The sequence below is a fragment of the Aethalodelphis obliquidens genome, unplaced genomic scaffold (genome assembly GCF_003676395.1).
Source record: "Aethalodelphis obliquidens isolate GAN/ISIS:26980383/991018 unplaced genomic scaffold, ASM367639v1 scaffold10, whole genome shotgun sequence".
Lineage (NCBI taxonomy): Eukaryota > Metazoa > Chordata > Mammalia > Artiodactyla > Delphinidae > Aethalodelphis > Aethalodelphis obliquidens.
The window spans coordinates 30,626,060-30,635,563 of record NW_020837954.1 but is presented as its reverse complement, the minus strand read 5'-3'; the positions used below and the strand labels follow the sequence as shown (position 1 = coordinate 30,635,563).

Sequence of the window (9,504 nt, the reverse complement as noted above, 5' to 3'; positions counted from 1 at the left end):
CTCCCGGACCGGGGCACAAACCCGCGTCCCCTGCATCGGCAGGCGGACTCTCAACCACTGCGCCACCAGGGAAGCCCTGCGATATTTTTTTAGAGCCCAACTTTATCAAGTTTTACTAAGGCATTCAATCTGGTTTTCATAGAAACAACTTTCTTTGTGAGCTCACATTTCATCTTACATAATATCTAATTAAATTGTATAATTAAAATAACCTGGTGTAAACAGGTTTGGGGACAATCCTAACCGAATCTTAGGAGGCATTCAACAAACTGGTGGAAGCAGAATGCACAAGCATATGTAGTGGTGAGGCGCATCAGCTTTTCCTGAGCCTTGGTCAGTAGATCCTACAGATGCAGCAGATGGCGTTGGCTAATCCTCTGAGTCAGTTAAGCAGAGGTCAGTTAGAGACCCCACTGTCAAACAGAAGCCCTAACTCTCACTATAGATGACACTAGGGCATGTTTTCCTTTTTGTGTGTGTGTTTTCTTTAAAAAAGGAAACAAGTTAGCTTTGAATATCCTCATTACTTACTTTTGGGGGGGTTGGGAGCAAATAATTTTTAATGGGATGGGTTTTTTTTAAACAAAAACACTGGAGAATCATACAATGCTGCCAGCATTGGACACAATTAGGCCACAAGTCTGCGCACACCTTTGCAACTGGCCCTATGATGGCAGAGCCTCTCCTCTTGCCTTTACTGTTTCCTATGACCTCCACATGATACCAAAATAAAGGAACATCTTTCTCCAGGATGACTTCCGTTGTTGAATTACCACTGCTGCATGTATCTTCCTTCTGAGCTCCAGTTTGCCTTTCTCGACTGTGGCCATCACCATGTCACCTGCATCAGCAGCAGGAATCTGTTCAACCATCCCTCGATCCACTTCACAGAGATAGTACACAGAATTTTGGCTCCCGTGCTGTCAGCATAGCTCATCATGGTTCCTACCAGAAGACCCCAGAAATGCAGAATTTTGCATGGGAGGAACCACCACATCCTTGCTTGTACATCTCGAACATGAAAAAAGGCCACATTGCTTTTTTTTATTGTGGTAAAATATATATAACATAAAATTTACCCTTTTAAGCCTTTTTGAGTGTATAATTCTGTGGCATTCAGTCAGTCTCATCTTGTGCAGTCATCACCACTATCTTCAGAACTTTGTTTTTTATCACTACTAACAAACTCTGTACCCATTAAACACTAAGGTTTCCCCATTCCACGTTCCCCTCAGCCACTGGCAAACACCATTTTACTTTCTGTCTCTATGCAGTTAACTATTCTAGGCACCTCATATAGGCGAAATCTACAATATCTGTCCTTCTTTGTCTGGCTTATTTCACTTAGCATAATGTCTTCAAGCTTCACCCATGTTGTCTCACTGCTTTTGAAATGGTTTTCCCACTCAGACCGCGCCATCATAGCCTAGAGTCTTCTGTCCACCCCCATTTTGAGGTTGCCTTTCTTGCTCCAGCCTCCTGCAAAGTGGTGGTCTCCTGCCCCTACCACCCCAAAGTGTGAGTGCCTTTTAGGGAGACCACCCCACAGTCCGCCAGACTTGGTTGCTGGGCTCTATTTGTCCTTTCCAAGGTTCTGCTAAATCTTCTGTAACAATCAATTCAAATACACAAGTTTGGCGATTCAAATTACTTTTTCCAAAAGTACTTTAAAATGCATTCAGTTATTAATTGCCTGGTGGCCCTTTAATCAAATGGGAAAATTGACACAGCCAGAGGCATGTATTTTTGTGGAAAGAAAATTTATTTAAGAAGAAACAGCAGCTCTCACTGCTTAATTTAAACTGAGAAAACTGTGGAAAATCCACTACTATGGAAAATTAATAAAACATTGCCGGCTGCAAACAGTGACTAATTGTGCAAGATGAAGACTGCCCGGAATTAATAACGTGCAGTCTTCTGTGTGAAGAACCCCCTACCACTTCAATTGACTGGGAGATTAAATTACTTCTAAGTTTGCCATATTAAAACAGAGCAGGAATAAAACGTTAGTGAAGGTACGTCTATTATTTACTGTCTGTGATATGGATATAATTATTTCCAAACAACTACAATGTGACGTGACCAGTAATATTTAAATGACTCTTTTAGCAAAAGGATCTACGGCAACATTTTTTACCCGAAGGGGAAAAAATATATCCTTCTCTTACTTCGAAAGTAATAAAATGATGCCTAGTGGACTTCTGCAGAGGGTAGATCCCTGCCCCAATGGACAGAAATGTGCTCGCTGTCCGAGTTTGTACATTTCCCTCTCTGCATCAGATAGTGCTCTGGGGCAGTATGTGAAGCAGAAAACCTTAGCAATTCATTTCATGAGCTCTGATCTTAAGTGGAAGGGATCCAGAGGAAACCAGTGTAGATGCTTCAAGGCTTCTCCTGGTGCCTGATGTGACCATGAGCACATGTCTAACAGGATGGGTTCCTTTATGGGAGGCAGGAGGGAAGGGCAGAGCGATTTCCTGGGAAAAGGGGGTTCATTCATAAGGGACGTACATTCGCACAGGCCCCGTCAACAACACGGACACGTCCTCCAAGCTTGATCATGACACTGTACTACCTTGTAGGTCTTGGTTTCCTCCACGATAAAATGAGGATTAAATGACATAAGCCAATGCTGCCCCTTTTCTTGCCCTGTTGTCAGGATTGGATTAATTTTCTTGCCCCAGAGGGTCACCAGGAGGTTCTGTCAGTTTTCCTAGTGCATCCAAACTCCGATCCTGTGAAACAAGATACAGCAAGAAGATGCCATTCAATGACCAGGAGAGGTCTGTTCAAGTGAGAGGGATAAAGAAAAGAAATTCAGAAAACTAAGAGCTCTATTTGTATGAAGTGATGGGATGTTTGGGGGTTTGTTTCGTTTTTTGGTTTATTTTTCAAATTTTAGAGATCAGCAAATAACTCAAGGAACCAAGGAACCGAATGAAGCCAGCTGGACATGTGTGTTGAGGAGGCGTCTCAAAGATGGAGATGTCCTCGGCCGAGAGGCGCTGTCTTCCTCGCCTGCTTATCCTTTAATGCTCACACAGAGGGTACATTCAGCCTCTTGCTATTTGATATTGCTGGCAGGAAGGTCCGAGTATTGGCCTGGAGAGAATAAAGGCATGTTGTTTAGAAATGCAGAGGCTTAACCCGAAGCGTAACTGGTTTGCGGTTTACCACAGAAATTATCTGGACATATCATTTGATTTCCAGGTTTTAAATGTTATTCTAAACAAGATCTGGCTGCACAGCCCTCCGCTGTATGACATACAGAGACTTTATCTGCCACCAAATGCCATTCAGGCTTAATGCTGCAGCAGGGAATTGTATAAATTGGGGCATCCTTTGAGACCCTAGAGCATTATGGCCTCTCAGAGGGGGAGAGATGAGACCTGCTTCCCTCTCCCTGTTGCTCAGGCAAGACACTTTTTAGGCTGTTTCTCTCTATTTGGGTCATTTTGGTTTCCCTTTTTAAGAAACACTTAAGACTGGTTGTAGCAGGCCCACCCTTATCTACATGCTGGGTGTCCAGGTGCATTTATCACTGGATTTGAGGAGTCATGGGGAAGGTTCACGACCTGGCAAAGCTTCCTCTCCCTGCTGGCAAATACCCCCAAGAGAGGCAACGAACTGATTTGCACTTTTGCCAGTAACTGCTATCAAGCAGGATGTGAAAGGGTGGCCCTCCAGATCCTGAAGGGGAAGCAGCCCTAGGAAAGGTACCAGAAAGGGAGAAACGGGACACAGGACCCAGAGTCAGACTGCCTGGGCCTGGGTGGTTTCTGCCTTTTAGAAGTGGCAGACTGACCTGCCCTGTTGCCTTCACACATCATTTCACGTATAGAGTTTGCCCCAGCCTTGAGTGAAACCAGGACATTTAGAAAACATAAATTTGCCCTAAAGAGTTGTCTCGACTCAGTATCTCCAACTCCCCTCATTTTCCTTGAACTCACTTCAGTCAGACTCTCATCCCGGCTGCTCCTTCGGAACTGCCTTTGTCCAGGTCATCATGACCTTTACGTTGCCAGATGCAGTGGACACTCCTGATCCTTAAGTTATTTGACTATGAGGAATATCTGATCTAGTTGATCTTTCCTCCTGAACACTTCTGTACTTTGAAATGTGGACACACAAAGAAACATCAGAGGGGCATGCACACGGAAGACCTTGTGAGGACACAGCAAGAAGGCAGCCATACGCGAGCCAAGGAGAGAGGCCTTGGAAGAAGGCAAACCTGCAACACCTTGATCTTGGACTCCCAGCCTCCAGAATTAGGAGAAAATACATTTCTGTTGTTTAAGGCATCCAGTCTGTGGTATTTTGTTATGGCAGCCCTAACAAACTAATACTCTTGTCAAGATGCTAGCCATCGATAAATCAAGTGTTCATCAACTAGTTGTCTCTGAAAATTATACTCGGACAAAAAGTAGAAGACAGAGACTTTGGCCTCAAGAAGCTTGCCATGTGTTGCACGTGCAGAGGTACTTGCATGTTAGGGATGGTTCTGGTTATTCTCCATTTCCCTCTCTAGCCCCACTCTCCCCGCCATGATGCTCTGCTCGGTGCTTGGGGATGCTGATCCAGGGGCTCTCTGATCCTGGGCTCTCTGATCCTGCTGATCCTGGGCTCTCTTGCCCTCTGGCTTCCAACTGGGTTTGGCTAATGGAAATTAATACCAGGGGATTGGAGGTGGAAGAGAGAGGTAAGTTAGTTATTGCAACCCCTCTCCTTAAAGGGCCAGGTTGTGTCAATGCCTGGGTTTCTTCCCAGCCAGAGCTTTCTCTAGATTCTGTCATCTCCATTCCCTCTCCTTGTCCCTGTAGGCCTATAGGTGGTCATGGCTTCCCATCACCCCTAATCCCCAGGTGCTCTCTCCTCTGTTGGCTCCCTTAAACACTACCGACACCTCTATAAAGAATCCTAAGTTAATTAAGCTCTTTTTAATTAGACCTCTTTGAGTATGCTGTTTGTTTTCCATCAGAACGCTGACTCATACGGAGAGGTAGAGTAGTATGGTGAGATAAACCATCACTTTGGTGTCAGACAGCCCTGAGTTTGTTTTTTTTTCAAATTGAAGTATAGTTGATGTACAATATTATATAAGTTACATGTGTACAATATAGTGATTCACAATATGTAATGGTAATACTCCATTTATAGTTATTATAAAATATTGGTTGTATTCCCTATGTTATACAATATATCCTTGTAGATTATTTTATACATAATAATATGTATAATTATTAATCCCCTATCTATAGGGGGATTAATCTCCTATAATCTCTTAATCCCCATCCCTAAATTGCTCCTTCTCCCTCCTCTCTCCCGACTCATAACCACTAGTTTTTTCTCTATATCTGTGAGTCTGTTTCTTTTTTGTTATATTCACTAGTTTATTGTATTTTTTAGATTCCACATGTAAGTGATATCATATAGTATTTATCCTTCTTTGTCTGACATTTCACTTAGCATAAAACCCTCCAAATTCATCCATGTTGTTGCAAATGGCAAAATTTTATTCTTTTTTATGGCTGAGTAGTATTCCGTTGTATACATACATATATATATATATATATATATATATATATATATATATCACATCTTCTTTAACCATTCATCTGCTGATGGACACTTAGGCTGCTTCCATATCTTGGCAATTGTAAATAATGCTGCTATGAACATTGGGCATGTATTCTTTGGAATTAGTGTTTTTGTTCTTTTCTGATATATACCCAGGGGTGGAATTGCTGGATGGTGTGATTAGACAGCCCTGAATTTGAATACCAGCCCATCAGTAAACAATTGCACAATTGCACGATTCTATTGCAAGTTTCTTTATCTCTTGGATCCACAGTCTCCCCTGAGGATATATAAAGTGGACACAATAACACTTTTCTTATAAGGTTGCTAAGAAAGTTAAATAAGATAATATACAGTGCTTGGCAAATAGCAAGTGCTCAACAATGGTATCACAGAAGTAGATGAAGTAGTTGGTTTTATTTTACAGACATTCTCAGACATACTTAAGCCCAAAGAAATGCCTTCTTCATGAGAAAGTTGCAGGTGCCAGAGCAATTTTAAAGAAGAGATCAAAGTCCTGACAGGTCCCCCGTGCTGGGCAGAACTGATGGTCCCAAGCCATGGGGGACACACCCCTTCTCCCAGTTATTCAATCCAATACTAAAGTAGGTATTATTTTGAAGGGATTTTGTAATTAAGGTTCCACATCAGTTGACCTTAAGATAGGTAGATTACCTAATCACATGAGCCCTTTAGAAACAGAGACTTTTCTCTGACTGGTCCCAGAAGGACGAGGCAGAGAAACACACTCCAGCTGGCCTGGAGGAAAGAAAAACATCCAGGTTGTGAACTGCCTACAGGGGCCACATGGCAAAGCACTGCGGACAGCCTCTGGGAGCCGAGAGAGGTCCCCAGCCAACTTCTAGCAGGAAAACAGAAAAACAAAGACCTCAGTCCTACAACCACAGGAAATGGATTCTGTCCACAAAATGACCTCGGGCCCCAGGTGAGAACTGTGGCCTCAGCTGACACTTTGATTTCACCCCAGTGGATCTTGCCCTACGGAAACTATGAGAAATAAATTTCTGCTGTTTTAAATCACCAAGTTTGTGGTCATTTGTTTCACAGTAAATAATAACAACCACACATCGAACTTCTGCCCCTGCTGGGAAACAAAATTGTCTATGTAGCTATTGGCCAAAGGGATAAACAAGTGAGGAGAAACAACACAGAAAAATAGCTTCTGACTTCAAGTGACGTTTTTAGTAGGCTCATTAATTTCAAAAATGGTAATGGAAGACTTTGGAAAATTCCACAGTTCAAGATAGGAAAAGGAAGGCTTGCCAAAAGGTAAACACCTTAGTTCCTGTCTGCACACTGTTTCTTTAGGCTACTAAGCTCTCTCTTTCTCAGGGGGCCATAGTGCAAACAACTAAAATCTTAAAGAAACAATCAAGTAAAATAAAGCATATAGGAAACTTTGTTTATGTAGTAAAGGTGTTCCAGCAAAGAAAAATGGAATTTAAATAATTACCTTGGTAAAGCAGAGCATATATTAGCTCTAGGAATCAAGTCTACTGTTTAAGGAACTTTTTGCAGCCTGTATTTATAAGTGATTAATAGCTATAAAGGAAGAATCTTACTTTGGCACATGTTAATCCACTTCATTATCTATGATATATATTTGATTGTTCTTTTTTTTTCCATATTTGAAAATGTGTGCTTCAGGTAGATTTTCATGATTTTGATAGATTTTTTAAACTTTCCTTATGAGCATTTAAGGGAATCTAAATTATTTTCTGAATCCTCATTGTTTCTCTCTTGTTCTCTGGAATAATGTGCAGAACTGAGTTTTGCAACACAGTGCTAAGGTCTTTGTTTTATTATGGGGCTAATTATTACCATAGGTCATTATAAGATAAGAAGCCACAAATACGTTAGTAATGACAAAGATCTAAGCAGCTAAAAGAGCATACATGCTTGGATGAGGATATATTCTTGCAAAGATATCTTTACATTTCAGTAATTAAGCATGTCATATTAATTGCATGGCCCTTTCATAAAACCTTGCAAAAAAAAAACACATCAAGAACTTTTCCTCTTGATATCAGATTAGAACTGATTGCATAATTCCATTACCTGGATAATTAAATACAAATTTAGTAGCTTCAGAACTGTACAATGTTGTGGTTTCATTTTCTAATAGAATTACCCTGCCTTTGGTGTAGAATCCTTGCTAAGCAATGGAGATCTAATTACTTAGTGACATGACATTAACTCCTCAGGGACCTTTCCTCGGAGAAAAGGCTCAGATTAAAAATGATTCAGGGAGCTTCTTTCTCATTTCATTACTGGGATCTAAATCACAGGAATTAGAGATGTGAGAGATCTATTAGGTTTTCTCTCTTATTCAGGGAGCACGGGAAGAGTGTTCATCAGATATCATTCTTCTGGGTTTGCTTAGGTCCAATTTACATAAAAAAAGAACAATTTCTGGATGTAACATATTGTTGGGATGAGTCCCTCCTCCAGCCCCTGAAAGACACATCATTTCTGTCACTTCACAGATTCTCTAATGATGATCTCAGGACACACTTGTTTGCCAAGGTGCAGGGTGGTAACATGGCTGTGTTCCTGACAGAATAATTACCTCACGTTGAAAATGATTTTAGGCAGAACTAAACAGGAATATCCTCATGTGAAGGATACCTTTCAGTAACTCTGAAAATAACTCTGTGTAGGATTTGAAGGCCTTCATCGTTTGGTTTGATAACAGACCTTGAAGCCACTTCTGTAGGTCAGAGTCCAATTGTTTTCACAGTAGTTTAAACTTATACCAGCTCTGATTCCCTGAAAGTCTTTAAATCAGGGTGTGCAAAGAAACATCATCCATCACCCCTACCAGTGGGAATGACGGGGTAGAGCAGGTGTTTTCCATGTTTGCCGTCTGTGTCAGTCTGTGTTTTAGGTCCTGCATCTGTGGCCATCTGGAGGTCATCTCAGTAGTCCTGCTGACCTTGGTTGGGCTTGTCCACTGGGGTGACTTAGCTCTTGTCCTGTATTGGGCTAGCCTCGGCTTGTCCCCTGCTGATGGCAGAAGTTCGAGGGTGAGCAAACCCAATGCACAAGCCCATATCAAGCCTCTGCTTGCCGCCTATCTTTTCACATTGCACTGAACAAAGAAAGACACACAGTGAGCTCAGTGTCAGGTACAGGGTGCTACCATCAGGCTATCCTGCCCATGGAGGAGGGAAAAGGGACATGACACAGGGTATGGATACAGGGAGGGATGAAAAATTGGGGCCATTATGGTTATTTACCACACAATTCCATCAGCAACTGTGGGACTGCTTTTTTATATAATCTGGAAAAAATCTCTTTATTAGTAAACTGTCTCTTAGATGATTTTCAACCCTGGAGTAGGTTTAGAAATGAGCCATTAAATGAGATGTTGTAGAAGAAAGTATGTAGTGTCTTGATTATCTTTGAGTCCTTTAGTCATTATTGAAATTGCTAATTAGAAAGATAATCTTGGATGCAATTGATATCTTTTCTATCTTTATTAATCAGAAACACTATTCCTTAGGTATAACTGTCTTAGTCCGCTCAGGCTGCTATAACAATATGCCATAGACTGGGTGGCTTAAACAACAGGAATTTATCTGTCATGGTTCTGGAGGCTGGGAAGTCCAAGATCAAGGAGGCAGACAATTGAGTTCCAACAGTGAGGGCTCTTTTCTGGCTTTTAGATAGCTACCAGCTTACTGTGTCCTCACATGGGAGGGAGGGAGGGAAGGAAAGAGAGAGAGGAAGAGGGAAGGAAGGAGACAGGGAGGGAAAGGGGGAGAGAGAGAGAGTTTGTTTCTGGTGTCTCTTCTTATAAGGACACTAATCCCATCATGAGAGGCCCCACCCTCATGACCTCATCTAACCCTAATTACCTCCCAAAGGCCCTATTTCCAAATACCTTCACATTGGAGGTTAGGG

The 9,504-nt window shown here is 41.8% G+C and overlaps 1 pseudogene; it reads right to left on the bottom strand.

Moving 5' to 3' along the window:
* Positions 1–599: 599 nt before the first annotated feature.
* On the bottom strand, positions 600–1,011 carry LOC113622986 (60S ribosomal protein L23 pseudogene; annotated as a pseudogene).
* Between the last annotated feature and the right edge of the window lie 8,493 nt (positions 1,012–9,504).